The sequence below is a fragment of the Mustela erminea genome, chromosome 6 (assembly GCF_009829155.1).
Source record: "Mustela erminea isolate mMusErm1 chromosome 6, mMusErm1.Pri, whole genome shotgun sequence".
Classification (NCBI taxonomy): Eukaryota; Metazoa; Chordata; class Mammalia; order Carnivora; family Mustelidae; genus Mustela; species Mustela erminea.
The window spans coordinates 27,003,125-27,024,337 of NC_045619.1; the positions used below are offsets into that span (position 1 = coordinate 27,003,125).

At 41.6% G+C, this 21,213-nt stretch overlaps 1 long non-coding RNA gene across 1 annotated transcript in view; it reads left to right on the forward strand.

The window, feature by feature from the left end:
* LOC116593017 overlaps window positions 1–21,213 on the forward strand; it is a 225,731-nt gene that overhangs the window by 184,765 nt on the left and 19,753 nt on the right. The window contains exon 8 of the long non-coding RNA XR_004286702.1: window positions 9,604–9,680. This is a non-coding gene — a long non-coding RNA (uncharacterized LOC116593017). The remainder of the gene's footprint in view (window positions 1–9,603; window positions 9,681–21,213) is intronic.

The following is a 21,213-nucleotide window of genomic DNA, read 5'->3' on the forward strand; positions in this document are numbered from 1 at the left end:
ATGTGCTATTGGTGTGATTCTCCATAGGGACAATTATACTCCATAGGGACAATTATAACAAAGTCTCGAATGTAATTAACACTCTACTTAAAATAGCCATCCTGTGGGAGCACCGTACCTCTGACTCTCCAGGGAAAAATATTACTGAGACTCTGATATTGAGATGCCAATATCTTCTGCCCTCATTCTGATTGACCAAAACTAGTCACATGGCACACTTAGTCACAAGGAGGGGCTGGTCAGGCAAGAACTCACACAAGGGGAAGAGAGCAGAGCCTTTTTGGTGTTCAGCTAGCTGTCACTGCCACAGGGAGGAACGGAGGGAGAGAGGGAGAAAAATTCAACTCTATTGAGTGGGTTGATTCCAATGGGGCATGACTCTGCTTAAGGGGAACCAAACTGTGACTTCAGAGCCAACCACAAATGGTTTTCATTTCATTTCCTTTATTTATTTGTTTGTTTGTTTGTTTAAGAGAGAGAGAGAGAGAGAGAAAGCACAGAAGAATGGGGAGAAGCAAGCTCCCTGCTGAGCGGATAGCCTGATGCAGGGCTCAGTCCCAGGACCCCGGGACCATGACCTGAGCCAAAGGCAGACGCTTAACCAACCAAGCCATCCAGGCACTCCATGGTTTTCATTTCCGATGAAACACACACAAATCTGTGTGTTGTGGTGTATCACCTGTTTGTGCTGCTTTCCAGGGAGTCCTAGTAGCTGTTGGAGTTCTGCTGCTGGCATTATATTGAACCATATGGGATGGCCAGTATTTGACCTTTTTGTACTTAAAAGATGGCAATATTGTAATGTTCCACCTAATATAATCCTGGGTGGTAGACTGAATTCTTGATCCCAATTCCTCTCTCCTTGTAATATTACACTTCACACCCACATTCTAGGCCCACTGTAGGAGCAGTATACTTGCCCTCACCTTGGCTCTACTCTACTCAGAGGAGAGTAGGAAACTTTTGGCTGATTTTCAGCAGTGGCGTGAGGTGATTTGATTTGCATTTAAAAAAAAAAAAAAAAGTCTGCCTTTTATAATGAAAATAGATTGTAAAGGGGCAGAGGTAGAAGCCAGGAGACCATTGCACAAATCTGAGTGAGACATGAAGGTGCCCTGTACCAGGCTGGTGGCAGTAGAGATGGGGAAAAGGAAAGAGATTCTCGATTACATTTTGAAGGTAGAGCCAAGAGAATTTCTTAACAGGTTGGGAATGGAGTAAGAGAACAACAGAAGAGTCAAGGATGACTCCAAGGCTTTGGGCTTGGCATCTGGAAGAATGGTGCTACCATCAGCTGGAACTGGGAAAAACTTTGGGTGGAACAGGAGTTTGGGGGAAGATCAGAAACTTAGTTTGGGATGAGTCTGAGATTTAGCCATCTAAGCGGGGATGTTGGGGAGATGGCTACTTATAAGACACTGGAGTTCAGAGGTCCTGAATATAGAGCCCCCAACCCACAACCTAGAGAAGAGCAGATGTTCTGTAAGTAGTAGTTCCCTCCCTTCTCCATGTCCCTGACTCCCAAATTTTGTTCATAAATACTGCCCAGAGGAGAAGATATCCAAGTCAGTACTGATTGTAACGCTACGCAGCTTCTCCTTACCTGCACAAGCCATTACCCAGCTTTATAGAGAAGAAATGTCTTGATTCAATGACCAAGCTGGTTTTTTCCAACCTCATCTTTTTTAAGAGGATGACATAATTATGGATGCAATTCCTCTCCCTGCCTTCTGAAGGAGCAATCGGTAAAAAAAATTCAACACCCTCACTCAGTGTTGTATATGTTTTCTCTCTAGCCCTTAAACACATACTTTGTGCCTGGGAAATTATTTTCTCCCTGTATCCATCTAAACATCTATCCATTTTCTGCTTTTCCCCTTCCCCCAATCAATAGTTTTGGCTTTTTCTGTGCTGATTTGGAATAATCTTCCTCTTGGCTCTTTCCTTCTACTAATGCCCCTATTCTCCTTAAGCCTCAGATCCAGTTGCTCTGTGGGGTCCATATTTTGACAGTCTTCTTTGGATATTATATCCTGGTTCCCTGGGACAGGATGGTAAGGAATTATCTTTTAAATTTTCTTGAATTAGCTCCTGAAGGGAGAACCACTAGAGGAGTCTCCATAGTCTAACGGACCCTGGGCATTTGGGGATATAGGTGGACGTAAGAGACAGGTGTTTTCTGTTTCTAGGGACTGTATGCACACCCACTCTGCGGGTCCTTTTGGTATGCAAAAGCTAGCCATGAACGAATAAGAAGACATCAGTCAGCTGAGAGAAAACATTCTGCCAGCCTTCGCTTTGGGGAGGAGGCCTGACCAGGAGGCCAGCTCGTCTGGAGTTTCAGACTGTGAAGATCGTCCTTGGATTTGGGGGAAAATACATGTAGTGGAGGAAAAGAGGGGAAGAGCAGGGGACATGTAGAGGCAGCAAAGCCTTCTTGCCTCCTGACTTCTCCTGTCTTTGCAACAGCAGGAAGGTGCTGCAGAGGCCCCAGGGCCCTGGGGCTCTTCTCCTCACTTTCAGGCTTGATGCCATCTCTGGAAAGTCCTTGTTTCCCTGGGGTCAGCACTCAGGGGGAGGCACATGAGGCTTCCTGAATGGCTCATTGGCTGTTACAGGACAGGTGTGTCTTGTGGCAGCAGGAACTACCGCTCAGCTGTGTCCGGGTCTTGTCACCAGTGCTTCTCAGCCCAGTTCTCCTGCTGTTTCAGCTGATCCTTGGCTCTCTGCTTGTGAGCATCTGGGAAACCAGGCATGGGAGTCATTCTGGCCTTTGCTCGATAACTAGCAGACGCAGGCGAGACAAGTCAGGAGCGCAGCCAATTGCCTTAAGGAGTATGGGCAGAGACCACAGCAATGCGGGGAGCGGGGAGTGGGGCGGTCAGTGCCGCCACCAGCGCAGAGATCTGAGCTGGCAGCCACGGCATCTGGCATGGGCTCAGACTCTCTGACCCCCATCTTAGTCCATCCTTCCTGACAATTCATTAAGAGGGCTTAGGGGAACACAGAAGTCTTTTTATAGGCATCCTGCTTCAGCCTCCGGTAGGTTGCTGAAAACAAAACAAAACAAACAATATTTCTGGAGTGGAAAGATCTTCAGAAATGCTCTTGCCAAAATGTTTTATTTAGTTCTTCATCGCGGGATATATTGATGCAAGGATTTTTCTAACACCTTCAGAGCTCAGAGGGGTGTTGTATGTACGAGATGTTTCTGTGTCAAGGAGACCAGGGGGAAGGGAGGACTTTGCCTTCAGCTCTGATACTTTTAAACCTGCGGAGAGTTCTGGAATCACCAAGCCACACCCTATGGGGGGATTCTCAGTTGTACTCATTGTTTCCATGGGAACAATAGAAATTTCTGAAATTAAATAGAAGGCAACCTATTGACATCACCCTTAAAAGAAAGAAAAAAAGAAAGGTCTGGTTTTCATCTCTGTTTCTGGAGCTGGAGCCAGCTTTTCCTGTTGTCTCCTTTATGGAATTTGGAATAAAGAGCTAAAGGAAAGCTCCTAAATGGGAGAAAGACTTCCTCCCTGAGTCCAGACGGGAGTGAGTGAACCCATTTCAAAGCACGTTTTAACGAGTAGCTTCATTGGAGACCCCACACTGAGCTTGTTTTTAAGTGGGCCCCTGGGCTTTCCTTCCTGTTTTCCAGTGTAACTGTCTGGACTTCTAAATTATAGGGGGACAGCCCAGGAACAGAAAAGCTGCTCTCATCTGCTTTTGGGTCTGCCGCAGACTGGTGAGAGAAGCTGTGAATATCTTAAGATTTTCAGTGCGCCGTCTCAGACCTGCTGGTTTGAATAATCGTGATGAGATTTGGAGAAAGGGCACGGGCACAGGAGCCTTTCTAAGCACAGAGTAGAATCTGCATCCTTTTCAGGTTCAGTGGAATGTCACTGTCACTACTGATAAATCAAGTATGTCATCTTTCCACTACCTCCGCACCTCGCGTGGAGAGCAGTGGAACAGCAGGAACCTCGCAGCTGGGGTCAGAGTGCTGGGCTCTGGTCCCTATTCTGCCTCCGTGACCCGGCATGTGACCATGGATCCCGTGTGATCATGGATTCGGTTCCCTTCCCTGGGCTTCATTTTATTAATCAGTAAAGTGGAGTGGGGAGAGGGGAGATACTAGATGGCTTTTTTTCCCTGCCATTTTCTTCTTGTGGTAAAAAAAACAAAACATAGCATTTACCATTGTAACCATTTTTAAGCATGCAGTTCCATAGTGTTAAGTATATTTACATCATGGTGAAACAGATTTTTCATCTTGCAAAATGGAAACTATACCCATTAAACAACTCCCTGGGATGCCCGGGGGGCTCAGTCTGTTAAGTGTCTGCCTTCAGCTTCCTGCTCAGCAGGGCGCCTGCTTCTCTCTCTGCTCTTCCCCTGCTTGTGCTCTCTCTGACAGATTAATAAATAAAATCTTTAAAAAAATAAAAATAAATTAAAAATAAATTTAAAAATCACCAACAACTCCCCTTCCCCCCCTTCCTCCCAGCCTCTGGTAACCACCATCCTGCCTTTTGTTTCTGTGAATTTGGTCACTTTAGATACCTCACAGAAGGATTTGTCCTTTTGTGACTGGCTGTTTCACTTAACACAGTGCCTTCGAGGTTCATTTACCATGTAACATGTGTCAGAATTCCCTTTCTTTTAAAGGCTGAACAATATGTCTTCGTGTGCATATGCCACGTTTTATCTGTTTGCCAGTCTGCAGACCCCTGGGCTGTTTCCACATCTCGGTGGGTGGAATGCACTCTGGACATGGTGCGCACAAATATCTGCTTGAGTCCCGGCTTTAAATTCTTTTGAATGGATATGTTAAAGTAGGATTGGTGGTTAGTTCTAATCTTTTTTTTTTTTTTTAAGATTTTATTTATTTATTTGGCAGACAGAGATCACAAGTTGGCAGAGCAGCAGGCAGAGAGAGAGAGAGAGAGAGAGGGAAGCAGGCTCCCTGCTGTGCAGAGAGCCCAATGCAGGACTCGATCCCAGGACCCTGAGATCATGACCTGAGCCAAAGGCAGAGGCTTAACCCACTGAGTCACCCAGGCGCCCCTGGTAGTTCTGTTCTTAATTTTTTGAGGAACCATCCTACCTTTTCACATGGTGGCTGTTCTGGTTCACACTCCCAGCACCTACGCCTTCCAATTTCTCTGCACACGCACTAACACTACTTCCTGTTTTTGTTTTGGTGGGAGCCATCTTGATGGGCGTGAGGTGGTACCTTTGTGGCTGTGATTTGTATTTCTCTGATGATTACTGATGTGAAGCCTATTGGTTGTTTGTATATCATCTTTGGAAAAATGTCTATCCAAGTCCTTGGCCCACTTTTTAACAGAGGTCACTCGATTTTATTGTTGTTGTTGAGTTATATACTGGATGACTATTGACTCTCCATCTTAGACATTTATGACTTGAGATGCTTAGTGTCCTTAAGCAACTTTTTCATCTCTTCTTCCTTTCGAGAGACAGATGAGGGGCGCCTGGGTAGCTCAGCTGGCTAGGCCTCCAACTCTTGATTTCACCTCAGTCCGCAATTTCCCCGTTGCGGGATCAAGACCTGCATTGGGTTCTGTGCTCAGCAGGGAGTCTGCTTGGGATTCTCTCTCTCCCTCTGCCCTCCTTCCTCTCTCTCTCTCTCAAATAAATAAATAAATCTTTACAAAAAGACAGATAATGGTTAATTACTACAGATAGGTTTGCAAGAACTTAAATCTTATCAGTGACTCTGACATTTTATTTTTGCATGCTGGGTTTTTTGCTTCCTGTAACTGGTAGGAAGCAAAAATGTGTTATTTGGGGTTTGATATACCCAGAGGTCTGTCACTTGAGGGAAAGTGTGGAGTAGGAATCTTTTTCCCTTCGAAAGCTAGTGCTTCTTCTGTAACTATACACCGATCAATTTTCTGATGTATGTGCTAGCGTTATCCTCACAAAGATGAAACTGAGGCACAGAGAGAGCAAGTCCCTCACCTCAGATGACCTGGTGAATAAGCTGAGGCCAGAGGTCTCTCTGCCCCCTGTTCCTGTCACCCTTAGCTGGCTATGGCCTTGGACACAGACATACTTAGTCTGTATCCTGTTATTTAGATCATGCCAGAATGCTTTTTTTCTCTCTCTCCCCTGCCTCCCTCTTTACCTTTCTACCGTGCCCTCTGAAAGGCTGTTCCGTGATAAACAGAATTCCTATATTCTTAACATTTCCACTAAATGCTTTTGTTTTCTGCCATCAGCTGAGACTTAGTCTCTCCTGAGCTCCCCGCTTCCCTTTTATCTTGCTCAAGGGCAGTGGGCACTCTCTCCTGCCCTCTGTTCTGCACCCCCAGCTGAAAGTTGGGAATCAGTGTCTCCGTTGCTCTCCAAAGCTGTTGCCTGGCTACCATGCCACCCCTCCCGTATAAAATCCCCTTTGGCTTTGAGGCCACCATCTCATCTCTATGTCACCCCTATTATGTCGACCTGCCTGTCAGCGTCTGCAGTCACGTGAGATTTGGGTAGCAGACTCATGATGTTTCTCTCTACCCCCCCCCCCCCACAAATTCTGCCCCCTGTCAGCCTGGGGGATGCCATTGTCCAGGAGGATGACCCCTTTGACCCACTGCTTCCCTCATCCTTGGCTTCAAGCCCACTTATTTAGTTGGCCTCCACTTTGGCATGCTGGCCCTTCAATAGCCCCGCCCTGCTGTGTCATCACTCAGAACAGCCCCACCCCAAATCTCAAACTCCAGTGTCCTTCCAGTTCATTCATTCATGCACTCACTCCCATCCGTTAGTTCATGGAGATGTCCAGAGCTCAGATTCTTCCATGTCCCCCCAGTCTGTACCCCTGGCCTGGCTCAGCCTTCATCCCCACTTAACCCATACCCTAGGGCAATTATCTGAACTGATTTCACATGAACATCCTTAGCAAATATGGCCATCCCTCATCCTTTCCTCCTGCTTCGGAGAACGAAGTATCCCTCCTTCCTTCCAATTAATAATTCAACCTGTGCCCACATCCGCTTTCTCTGGGCTCCTGCTCTGTCCATCATTTCCTGTAGGCCCTACGTGCTCGGCCTCTTCCTATCTCCCTGGGAATGTGCTCTGCTGTCTCCATTTTCCAGTCTCCCCTTGACCCTGCCCCCTACCACAGCTCTGTCCTGTCTTACTCCTTCCCTTCTTCTCCGAAAGTCCCTAGTTATTCATCTCTTTTCTACCTCTCAGTCCATCAAAACTGGGCTTCTGATCACAAGTTATTTGGGTTCCTGTGAGGCTAGGTTTGAAATTCAAAATTGCAGATGGCAGATTACTTCCCCTGACTGCATGGAAGGGAAGGTCAAGCTGTGTGCTCAGGTTGCAGGGCCTGGAGATGGGTGAACTTGAGGAGAATGGCAGTGCTGCTTGTGGGGGGTGGGTGCGGTGGAGCGAGTGGGAAAGGATTGTTAAGGGCCACTCAAAGCATCTTAATTGAAGGTTAACTCACACAGTGCCTGGAACATAGGAGATATTTAGTAATGACATTTCTCCCTCCTTTGTCCCCTCTTTTCAGAGCTCAGTTTTCTTTTTTTGTAAAGCATGGGGTTGGACCCTGTGACCCATCAGACCCCTTCCAGCTCTAACCGTCTGCATACAATAGACCTTCTCCTAGCAATGTCTTGAGTTTGTAACTGCCTTGGAGACAAGCTTTTCAAAAAGTGCTTACAAAAAGGCCTGTGTTCTTTCCACAGGGCATTCTAGACAAATATCAACAAAAAATGGTTTTAGGAGACATTGAAACACATTGCATAATAGCCTCTTACCTCACTGTGCCTCTTCCTGAGAAATCTGAACCACCGTGTGTGTGTGTGTGTGTGTGTGTGCGTGTGTGTGTGTGTGTGTGTGTGTGTTGGAAAGGATGAAAGCAGTGGTGTGATTTCCATCCAAGTTAGTATATGTGCCTTTCCAAGGGATTTTTAGGCTTGGCATGTCAACCTTAAGGAGAAACTATGATTTGGTCAAATTTTGGACTAAATAAAGAAAGGCTGATGGTTTTTAGACAGATGGGAGCTTTTGGGGACAGAGCTGGACAAAAAGAATATGAAAAGAATGCAGAGTTCAATCACGCAGTAAAGAGATTAGTTGAATGCAGCCTAGGCAAGGGGGTTGCTGAATTCCATCTACCCAAATTAAGCTTCTCTAAAAAAAAGGACCAGTATGTTGGCTATTTCAAGAGAATGTAGCAAATTCTGACCCTAAAATAATGCCTTTGTGATTTCAATATAAAATGAGTAACATTGTGATCTTGAGATTTTAAGTTGAAAGGTATACAAGATGTTGATTAAATTTATAAACAACTGGAATGCTTAAGAGGACTCTAGGATTTTTTTTTTTTTTACATTTATTTGATTACGGTTGCAATAAGAGAGTTTAAATGCTAGGGATTTTTTTTCTTTATTTTTAATTTTTTAATTTTAGTATAGTTTCAAATGTAACATTAGTTTCAGAAGTAAAATGTAGTGAGTCAAAATCTCTATACATTATATTGGACTCATCACAGTGTAGCTAGGGAAGTTTTTGTTTGTTATGGTTGTCACTTGGTCCTGTAAGACATTGGAAGCACGTGAAAATAAATTTGAGTATATTACTTTTATAAATGCAGTTTAAAATTAAGACTATTTTATTAAATGTGTAAATGAAACTGATTATTTGAGCCATTTCATCTGTCAACTGGCGCTTCTGGAAACTTAGAAAAATGCTTGAAAGTGATTTTCTTATTTTACTAGTTTTATAAATAGAGTTGTAGCTTGTTTGAACTGAGAACAACAAAACCCCGCTTTTTAAGTTTGTAACTTGGGTAACTTGAATATTAATTGAGGAGTCAAGTAACTGAAAATCCTTCCTATGGAAAAGGTCCCCATTAGAAATAGCAGGAGCCAAGACAGGAGGATGAGGATGCTCACAGTGTATGGGCAAGGGGGGCTGCCTGGCAGTGAAGGGAGGTGGCTCTCCCAGGGCTGTGATGGCCAAGATATTGGAGGATACTGGAGAGCATGGAGTGTGCTCAATGTCCTGAGGATTGTGCCCTACAATATTTTCTCTTACATTTTTATAATGTGGATGCTTTTAGGAACACTCAGGTTTCTTCCTTTATCTTTGCATGTCCTTATTTATAAGGAACAAATCAGGATTAAACCAGAACAAAGTAACAACCCCCCCAGAACTGGATGACACATTAACACAGTGGGAAGTATTGATTGTTTTTTTCAGAAGCTGAAATGCAATATTACATCACTGTCAGGTGATTTTATTATTTTGACTCTTACAGAAACTGGGGACCAAACATAGGTAAAGAAGAAATGAGTAAAAGCTCTTAAACAACCATCAGATAAAGTCAAATCCATATTTATTTCTGACTTTCTCAGTTGACTTGGACCAAATGATGAAGTAGCAGTAGGAATTATCGTTGAGATGCTCAAATTTTCCATTCTCCTTCTCCACTAAACTGTATGCCTTTGTCTTTTCCACTCATCAGTTTCCACTCTCAGAGAGAATCTGCTGTTGGTCAACACTGTAATGTGAATTTAAGTTCAAGGAGTGTTTTTTTTCTTTAAGTCTTACTTTCTTGCGTGCTTCCAGTGTTTTACAGACCAAGGCCATCACCACAGGAGTCAATCTGCCTTCACCAATAGTGCCTTCAAGAGGCCAAGGTCCAGGTAGGAGAGCACATAATGTTCATTCTTGAGAGATTTTTGTACCAAGAGGGGGCTCTTTTGTAATATTTGCTTTGGGACTGTCCTGGTAGATGGGATGGATGGTTTCCCATGTTTATACACCAGTGACTCCTAAAACCAGCTAATAATCATCATAATCACTTGATGAGATGTTTTAAAAAAACTTTTAGGCCTTGTATGTCATGTTCAGATTCTAATTCAGTTGCTCTGGGGTGCTGTTCTTGGTCAGCTCCACAGAGGGAAGTTGTTGGAAGACCCGTGATGAGTTCACTATCCTGTAATGATTACCTAAAGCAGGTGTACCCTCCATTTACTACTTTCATTATAACAACACAGTTATGATTTAGGGACACAGGTTTCCTCCACTCTGACTTAGAAGCCCTGACTACTGCAATTTCTAATGATTTCTAAATAGTTTCTGTCTTGCTTTTTGCTTTATGAATGCTCTCTGATTTTTCTGTAACACTCTTATTGCTGCTTTGGGTTTTTTTTTTTTTTTTTTTTTAAATACTGCTATCTGTCCATTTTGTTGTGCTATTATTCAGAATAAGTAAATCTGAATACATCCTCATTAGTACTGAGAACAAGGCGCTAATAATCTATATTTCCCTCCTAGATGAAGTGATAGGAGAACAGTGTGCCCGATACCAGACTGAGAGTGTTCACATTTTTCCTACATCTTTTCATCCTCTCCTCAATCCTGGGAGGCAGGGGCTTGCCTCTGACACATGAACACTAGTGCCCAAAATGGCTCTGCTCAGTACCGACTGATTTGAGTTTTCTTAATCACCAGCATTCATTGATTGAGCACCTAGCACAGGCAGAGCACCGAGACCCGTCTAGACTGTCCTGAGCTTGTTAATTAGCTCATGCTGCTCTTTCTTTGGTACACCGTGTCTTGTGGTATTGATTAAAACCAACACATTAAAAATAAACCTTGGAAATCTCAGAACTTTGCCTTGCTTTTAGGAAAAAAATGCTGTATTCTCTCCAATCCCTTAAGTGGTACAATTGGAAAATTTTTTTTTAAAAAAAGCACAGAGAAGAATCTAAAAATCATCATTAATTCTATCAATCAGAGAAAAATCCCTGCTAATTTTTAAATGTATCTTTGACCTGCTTTGTGCTAAGCATACATACACACGTTTGCAGCACCCTTGTACTTTGAAAACAGATTTGGCCATTCCAGGTTTATATATCATTTCCTACTTTACCCCAGCAGTTGTAGCATGTATGAGGCTGTGTGCACCAGGGTTCTGTTACTTAGCTGAGCGTAATTTATTTATTTAATCTACCTTTGGTTGCTGATTACTTGAAATGTTTCCATTCCCACTTTTAAAAACAAGGCTGTGTTATCTAGCCCCGCTGTCCATTAAATATCCAGATTCTAGGCAAATTGTTTTAAACAAGCAAGAAATCAGAGTATATGTAATCATAATCTCATCCTGGGTAGTCTTCTAGATGATGAACTGTATCCCGCTAGGAGATGATTGAGGAAATAGCAACAGAAGAGCTGCTGATGAGCATTAACTATTTAACTTGAGGTCTAAGACTGGAACAAAGTTAGGGACAAAGTTGGAAGAATAGCCTATAAATATTATACATTGTCTAAATTAGAAAAAGCACAACTGAAAATATTGGAGAGGAGAAGGGAAGAAGAGGAAGTAGCATAAAACCATCGATTGGCATGTAGGTAATAAGTGGGAGTCAAAAGATACTACTTAAAGATCTAAACCAATTTTAGAAGCCCATGTAAGGAAAAGGGGAGTTATGAGCTTCAAAAAATACAAAATAGTAATATAAAGGTAACTACTACAGTAAAAATAGAAACCTTCTTAAATATAAAAATAAAAAGTAATAATAAAAAAGAGAGATTTGCAAAAAGAAAAATATTAAGGTAATCTATAAATTCATACAAAATATAAAAATATATTCATATAAAAATATTAAGGTAATCTATAAATTCATAAAAATAGCCACCTAAGAGGGTTGGAGGCAACTGGGGTAGAAAGGATAGGAGTGGGAATAAGATTTCCCTGAGTTTATCTTTTTATACAGTTTTGACTTTTGAACCTGTAAAAACTATACATATTTTTAAAAATAAAATCCAAAGAATAAAAAGGGAAAGCATTGAAACTGAATATAAACAGAAACAAATGAACTCAGCTTCATAATCAAATGGTATCTCCAGTTTAACTACAGAAAAAAAAATGGAGTTAATTCAGGTACATTGTTAATATGCTTTTGTGGAATATATTCTTTGAACAGGAAGAACTTCTAAAAATATTTCATTTTACTTAGATTTGTTTGTGGTGGAATTGGTAATACTAAAATTATTTTGAGTGTATTGAAGCATGATAGCAAATGAGAAAATATCTTAAACTCTTTGCAAACTAAGGTTCTCAATGCAGGAGAAGATGAAAATATAGGAGAAAAAGAGGGAGATTTGCATGGTGTTGGATTTGAATTGAAGATATCGGTAAGAACTCATGATTTCCTGAACAAATATATTCCTTAGTTCTGTGTACTGAAAGGTCTATATACAGTTATATCCCACTAGCAATGAGCACACCTAGAAGCTAGATCTTGGTTTCTAAATACCATTCTTTATTGACAAGAACAGTGCTCCTTGGAGAGAGAACTGATTCTAGGGTCTGAGATAGAAGAAAGTACAAAGTGAGCCTAGATTAACTTGTGCTAGAAAGTAAATGTTCAAAGACCAATAGGACAATATTAAATGATATGGAAACCAGATTATACTGGCTCTCTTTGGACAAAGTTGGGTCAGTTGGAGCATCTGAAATGGTATGGGGGGAAAGAAAACAAAATGCCAGGTGATAACTGTAGAAAGAATAATAGAAATAGAAAATTTTCAAACATGATATCACTGTGATGCATCTACCTTAACAGGATTCTAGGGTTTAAAAAATATTTTATTGGAGCATCTGGGTGGCTCAGTGGGTTAAGCCTCTGCCTTCAGGTCAGGTTATGATATCTGGGTCCTGGGATTGAGTCCCGCATCAGGCTGTCTGCTCAGTGGGGAGCCTGCTTCCCCCTCTCTCTCTGCCTGCCTTTCTGCCTACTTGTGATCTCTGTCTATCAAGTAAATAAATAAAATCTTTAAAAAATATATTTTATTAAGACCAGGTCAGTGATAAAACCTGAATTCTCTTAACTAAAAATGTAGATCAGGGGAAGCCAACTCAACTTCTTGGGCCACATCTGATGAGAAGTGTTGCATGGTAAAACCACCTACTCACACTTGCAACCTGTTCAGCATCCACAAGGCAGTAACGAGGAATCAGTTCCTAGAAACAGGGACAATCATTGTAAGACATGCTGAAAATTTTGTTACTTAGGACATAGGCAACAGGGAGATTTCAGTCTACAATGTGAAAATCATTGAGCTGTGATTCCTTTCCTAAGAGAACCTGAGAAGACTCAACACAGGTGGGAGTACACCTGTGGGGGAAAAAATCAATAAGCAGTAGGGAGGATGAGAAGGATCCATGGGGGATCCAAGTGTCTTGGGCTTTAACAAGGCCAAGGAATAGGAGAGCTAGAAAGCAGCAGGTCTTCCTTAGTGCCTATGTGTTCATGACTGGCTAACTTTGGCCAACAAAAGAGAGATCTTCATTGAAGGACAGAAAAACAAAATTCTCAATGATCTCCCTGCCTCCTCTGCCCCTGCCCATCTCACACTGCCCTCAGTCCCGCTTTTCCATTTACCCTGAAACTGGGGGTTCTGGAAGAGTGTCATCTGGATTCATTCAGGCACTGTTTTTTAGTGAGTATGTCAACATGACATCAACATATTCTGCCTGATTGCCATGGGGTACAGAGTGAGGAAAACACATGCATACTGGGAAACAATTTTGCCACAAAACTAAAGTATGAAGTTCATGTGAGTCCTCACTGATAAAGGTGATTTTTAAAAGCTGTTTGTGCCTTACGGATGCATTGCTTAGGAAGACCTGAAATGTTGCATGGAGAAACTCTTTGTGGCACAAGGGGGTTATTGAGACCCCCAAATAGTCCCATCTCTCATTTGAGTGGTCTTGCCTCATTGTACTAGAGGTTGTTTCCTATCTCATCATTCCTGTTTGGGGTAGGGGGGTGGAATTTTTACTCTAAGGATGCTTGTGGTCTGGCAGTGAGGTCTTTATAGGAGCTTTGGTGTCCCCACAGATTCAAGGCCGGAGTGGTAAGGAAATGCCTGAAGTGTTCTGATCTCAAACTCTGCAAACTGTTTGGCTGCGTGCAGCTGCTCTCTCTTTGTCGGAGCTCTCTAAATTCTCAGCTTTCCTGGAGTTGTCAGGCCATAGAATTCAAAAGAAAAAAGGAGGGAAAAGAGAGAGGGAGGGGAGGAAAAAAGGAAAAGGAGGAAGGAAAGTTATAAGGACACAGAAGTTAATCACAGAGACAAGGGCACATGGACACTTGACCCTCAAGAAGAACTTGGGATCTAAGAATTGGGAAGCCAAGGAGCTCACTCTTTGTCTCTCACTGGCTTCATTCTTTTTCAGTAGAACATGCTTCTGAGTCTGCATTTTATAAGTATAACCACCTTTTAAGAAATTATCAGCATGTATTAACTTCTGGCCCAGTCAATGAGGGTTAGAGAAGAGGACACAGGTTGCAACTATAACCTCAATGCTCAGTGCCCAAAGAGGGAAGAATGGTAGTAAGAAGGGCAGAAATATTAAAAGTTACTCACTACTCATCTTGTGCAGTGTTATATCTGGATGTTCTCACCTGCCATTCTAGGCCATCCTTTTTTATTTGCCAACTCTGTATTAAGTACGTATGATAAGCCTGGTTATGAGTTAGATGCCACAAAGACACAAGGAAGGGCCAGAAATGTTCCATCAACTCAGGAAAACAGGACATGTATAAATTTAAAATTTTAAAATCTTAAACAATTAAATTTTTAAATGAATTACACATTTAGAAATTAAAACAGAAATTTAATTTGAAATAGAAATTATATTAATATATATGAATTAATATAGTACTATTAATATGTTGTGTTAATAAAATAATTTTGTTAATAATATTTATAAAACTAATATTAACAAAAGTAAAATAGAGGTTAAATTGTACTCCAAAGTGTTCAGTGGAAATGACCATAGTGGACACCTGGGTGGCTCAGTTGGCTAAGGGTCTGTCTTTGGCTTAGATCATGATCTTGGAGTCCCAGGATCAAGCCCCACATAGGAATTCCTGCTCAGTGGGGAGTCTACTTCTCCCTCGGACCCTCCCCCCTCTCCTGCTTTCTCTCTCTCTCAAATAAATAAAATTTAAAAAGAAAACAAAATGAACCAAAATGACCATAGTAAAAATCAAACCAAGTCAGTTAGTAGAGAATGAGATTGAAAGACAAGTCTATCTTAAACATCATCTGCTTAGCCTTCCTTTCAGTTGGGAACTCTCTTCTACAATATCCATGTCAGACACGGATCAGCCAACCTCTGCTTCAATGAGGCAAAGTCCTTTGCATTGTTGTACAATGTTATTAGGACTGTTCTTTCTTAGAGAACTATCATATGATCTCCCTGATATGAGGAAGTGGAAATGCAATGTGAGGGGGTTGGAGGGTAAGAAAAGAAAAAAATGAAAGAAGGTGGGATTGGGAGGGAGACAAATCATGAAAGACTCAATCTCAAAAAACAGACTGAGGGTTGCTGGAGGGAGGGGGGACGGGAGACGGGGGTGGGGATATGGACATTGGGGAGCATATGTGCTATGATGAGTGCTGTGAAATGTGTAAACCTGGTGATTCACAGACCTGTACCCCTGGGGATAAAAATGCATGACATGTTTATTTAAAAAAATAAATTAATTTTTTAAAAAAAGACTGTTCTTTCTTACAATAAAATAAAATAAGCCTCTTTCATGATTTCTGATCATTGATTCTACCTCTGAGCATTCTTTACATGTGACAGCCTAGCTGGTACTTGGAGGTTTATGATGGTCCCCTCTCTCCTCTAAGCCAAAGTGTCAACTATTCTCCACTCTAAACCTGCCCAGATTCTTCAATGGCTACTTAGAATACCTAATTTTAGAGGTTCCTCTTGAACCTTGTTCCTCTCATGTTTTATCTATATCCTTTTTAAATTAGTGAGTCAGACATAGGCATTATATAGGGCCTGGTCTGTGAAGACAATAGCTTTTGTTTGATGGTGGGCCTGGGGCTTCCAGAAAATTAGGGCCTTTTAAAAAAATTAGATTTCTGCCTAACTAATAGCTAATCGCATTCTCTGTGTCTCTCTTTCTCAAAATGTGACTCGTAGATCCTCTGCATCAAATTAACTGAGATTATTCAAAATGAAGAATGAAGGCTCCTACAAGATTCTGACTATTGGATCAGAATCTTTGGGTGTGGAGTCTGGAAATCTTCATTTTCACTAACTCTCTTGATGTTTCCCATACATTGAAATTTCAGAACCATCAGTATGGTGATTTAAAACACAGGATTTCCCAATTTCTAGCTATGTGACTACGGGAAATTTACTTGAATTCTCTGAGTCTCAGTCTATAAAATACTCATCTATAAAATAAGCATAATAACTCAGTAGAAGGTGAGTTTACTTGAATTCTCTGAGTCTCAGTCTATAAAATACTCATCTATAAAATAAGCATAATAACTCAGTAGAAGGTGAATTATTAAAATGATAATGCATGCATAGCAAATTCAGTTGATTATCTACACAAGTGCCATTTCCCAGCCCAACCTTCTCTTCTCTGCTTGTGGAAATGTTTGTTTGGGAAGGTGGTCACTATTCCATGGGTTCAAAGATGGTGAGCCAGGGGTTAATCATGATTGGTCTAACATGGTATTGGCAGTCTCATTCCCCTTGCCTTTGATTCGGGTATGGGTAAGTGATTTCATGCTAGAGAATAAGATGTGAGGGAAATTGTACGGACCTTCTGGGTAGGTTTTCCTAAACAATAGAAAGATGTAGGAGGTGCACTTTTCTATATGTTGAGATATCTGTGTGGCCCCTGGAATCATTGCAGCCATTGTGCAACCACAAGAAGAGATGTTGCCCACTCTTCCAAGAATGGTAGAGTTGGAGTCTGGATCTTCCATGACGTTGTGCTATTTAGTCAGCTAACCCTGGAACCAGCCGCTTCACTAACAATGACTATAAGACAGAAACTCCTACTGCTTAAGCTATTTCAGTTGGGTACTCTAACTTATGGCTAAAAACATTCTCATGGACCTGCTGTGTAATGACTTGGCATAACCCCTAAAACAGTATTTGCACAATAAATGGCTATCATTATTTTATTATTATTTAAACATATAAACTTTTTGTCCATTACATTTAGGGCAGGGGTTATAGCACCAATCCTATTATAAGACACATCTGCTCAAAAATGTTTGCTGAAAGTTGGCATTAAATCTCTTTGCTTTCCTCTATTTCTGCCTATTGAAATCATGGTGGTTATTTTGTACAATGTATATTAGCTCTCCTTCCTAGCCTTGAGTTTGTCACAAATTGACCAATTTTTCAGTCTTTTAAGCTTTTATCTAAATTTAGCCTTCTTTGAAAGATAGTTATGGTTTGAATAGGGAGAAATAGGCTCCTGTGTTGGAAGTGGGGATATACCACGATTGAAAATTACTCAGGGAAACAGCCTAATTTCATGATTTGTCATGGGTAGTCCCAAGGTAAGTATTGTAAAGGCATTTGGAAGGCAGCTTGTGGAGTGCAAGGAAATTTATCCTGTAAATGCCTGGAGGTTTTTGTCTGGTGAGGCATCTGAGGCAGTTAGTTGAAGTTACATGCCCTGCCCAAGGTCATTCAATGATGGTGTGACCCAAGAGGGATTAGAATTCACAGTCACAGTGCCTGGAATTCCTGTGCGTAACTGGACTTTGCTACGTGATGTTATTTGGGGGCAACAGCAATTATTATGGTAACAGTGTCTCCAGAGAACAAGGGGAGGGACAATGGTAGAGTCAGACTCATCACCTCATAGAACGGTACAACTGTAAGAAATCTCCAGGACCATCTGGTCCAACACTCTCATTTTACAGAGAAGGAAATTGACATCCATAGAGATCAAGTGATACATCCAAGATTACATGGCCAACAAGTGGTAGAGCAGAGATGAAGCCTTCTGTCTTATGATGCTTGCTTTCCTGCTTTTCCCCTGTATCTGTTCTGCTGACTGTATTTAAAAACATTCTTTCTAGAATTTTATAACATTAGAGCTGTGGATGTTTGGCAAAATTATAAAATAGACTTCATTCTCTTCTTAGATCCACTGCTTAATTTTCATTTATTCTACTGTCTGCTTTTTATCAGAACTTACTGTATTTCTTTTGAATTCAAACAGATATGCTAATTCAGTGCTTACTTTCATGGCTGGCTTATTAAGCCATCTTTGTGAAATTTGTCTACCCTATAAAGAGGCTGAGCTTTTATGGCTGTAGAAACCAAAGTTATGGGATGCCTGAGTGACTCAGTCGGTCAAGTGTCTGCCTTTGCCTTGGGTCATGATCCCAGGGTCCTGGGATCAAGTCCCACATTGGACTCCTTGCTCAGTGGGAGCCTGCTTCTCCCTCTGCCTGCCACTCTCCCTGCTTGTGCCTTCTCCCATTCTCTCTCTGACAAATAAATAAGTAAAATCCTTAAAAAAAAAAAAAAAAGAAAGAAAGAAACCAATGTTATTACTTTATCTTGAAATAATGCAATGAAAATTGGGGAACTATTCCTCATGACTGAACTACCACTATCAAGCATCAATGATATGATAATAATTGAGCTTGGCACAGCACACATGATGTGACATTTTTACCCTTATAAAAAAAGCTGCATGCTGCCATAGGAGGTTTATAGATGAGGAAAGTGGAGATGAGGTCACACAGCTAAAAGCTGTACAGCTAGAATTAGAATCCATTTGAACCTTGAGCCCTTGATGGATTTCAAAAAAAAGAGGGAATGGGAATTCTGATTGGTTTAGAGATACAAGGAAATAATTTGGAGCCCAAGGCACAGACCATGGAAGACAATGTTGGGAGTGGAGTCATCTGGTTTATCTGCAATGACAGTGAGAACACTGAATTCTAGGAAAAGCAATCACCACAAATCAAGAGGGTTGCCTATTTCACAGTGTTGCTGGAGCTTTCCCTGCTTGTGAATATCTATCAAAAGTATGTTTGGTTTGGAAGGCAGTATGGCACCATCCACCAGTCAACCAGGGGTTGAGGCTTTCAGACTGAGGTTTCATTCACAAAAATAATTGTGCTCTTAAATTCGGTGTCATGGAGGAGATGGAACCTCATTCAGTCTTGACAGATGTAGTATAGAGTAAGGGTTTAGAGCCTGGGCTATGGCTTAGAGTTGGTTTGTCTGGTCCCAGGTCACCAGTTACCAGATACGTGCCCTTGGACCAGTGATCTTCATCCCTATATTCTCATCTCTAAAATGGGATAATGATAGCACTCACCTTCATACCCTTGTTGTGAGGGTTCAGTGAGATGGTGCATGAAAAACACTGGGCACAGAGCCAAGGACTCAGAGAATAAATGTTCACAGCTATCATTGCCATTGGTGATGTTATTCTGGTGGTTTCATATGAAGAATCAGGAGAGCAGGGCTCTACTTTTTCCCTTCCTCTACAGACCTGCATTCCTACTTTTTCCAGTAGGTCACACAAACTTCCTGGACTTGGGTGCCACGATAGAAAGTCAATAAGAGTGTGCTTCCTCATGCAGAGATGAGAGTGCCTGGCTCCCCTCCTGGGCTTTGTGTTATAGTCCCTTGTGATGTCTTGATGAAAGTAGATTATTTCTAAGCCAGATTTGAGAACAAGCAAGCATGTCCCTAAAAATGACTACAAACGGCCATGGTCTCATTTGTATGAGACAAATGAGATTCTAATTTGTGGAGGTGACTGAGGGACAACATGGAGAAGCCATTACCATTGAAAGAGGAATTTAATCCTCACATTTCCTAAGAGGGGACATGCCATATCACATGGGGCCACAAGAGGACCACCAGGTTTGGTCAGGAGGCAGAAAGGAGCAAGAGGAAAGCCAAGGCCAATGACTTCGTTGGAGTTTCTGAAGAAAAGGTAAGCTAAGGGAGAGTCAACAGCTAAGATTGACTAGCTTGAATGATTCCTGTGGCATTTGGATTATAAGGGAAGTCTCTGGTTTCCTGGTACCAGGCCATGAGATGATTTAGGGAAGAGGAATATTGGCTTGGAGTGTAAGAGTTAGATGAAGGAGATGCTTAGGGGATATGGATTCGGGATTGACCGGTTTGTACAGGAAAGTTGTGATCAGAAGTCTGATATTATCTTTAGGAATTAGCTAGCCCTGACAGGGGCACTCTCCCCAGGTCCTTAAGGTTCCCCCAAATGTCAAAACATCACAAGGTACAGAAAGTCTAAAAACGTGATTAAGACACCCATTCATTGGCTCCTACTCTCATTTTGCGGTCCTCTGACCTTCAGGGTTCCCTGAGGTGGGGGGGGGGATAGATGAGGTCATAGGCATCAAGGTCAAGGATACAAGTTGAGCAGTTTTGGGTAAAAAAGCAAAGTTTGCATGCTCTGATAGGTTACGCTAAAAGTAGCCTTGCATTATTTCTCAGGTTCCATGTTGTCACATGATTTGCCATCTGTTTACAGCCTGCAAGGAGAAAAGAAAAAAGATAGGCAACGACAAAGAAAAGAGTTTCCTACAGCCCACTGTAAACTTCGGTAGTACTGCAAGCAACCAGCCAATTTACATCAGCTATGCAGCGGCCTGTGGCTAGCTTAGAATCTTTAGTTTGCCATTTTGGAAAGGAGTCTGTGTTACAGCTGATTACCTCCACCCACTCAAAAGAATTCATGTTGTGAATTATTCACTGGATCTGATTTTCTTGTACTGCAGGTATTTTCAGAGCAGGTGTACAAGATGTGAAGGGCTAGATCAAACCTCAGTGTTTTACAGCTACTTCCACATATTAACTGATGCATATATTCCTGAGCCTTGAGCATATTCTAGAATTATGGTTCATGCTTATCCACATGTGTTGCTGAATTAACTAGAAACCCAGACTTCGGGTCTGTTTTATCACTGCAGACTCACACCTGGTCTCCAAGATGCTATTCCCATTGCCATTTGTCTTGCACGTGTTCATGGATGACTTCCTGATATAGGTCACTGGGTTTTAGATACAGTAAAATAAATCTTGAGACCAGAGTGTTGAAAAGATTGCATTTATTCTCAGTATTGCACATGAAATACTGCACATAACAGAAACATTTTCATTCTTTCGAACAATAACAGTCATTTACATTCCTTTGATCTCTAATACATGATTTCTCTAAATATTTATTGAGCACCTACTAGCTTATAAGCTCCCTGGGGCCTGTTCATATTTTTTATCCTTCTCACAAGCAGTTAACTATATCGGAAGCTAAAATTTATAATTGATTGGGTAATTGTCCTATTGCAATGTTTCTCAAGGCACACCCCATGGTCCACATAAGGTCTGAAAGGATCCAT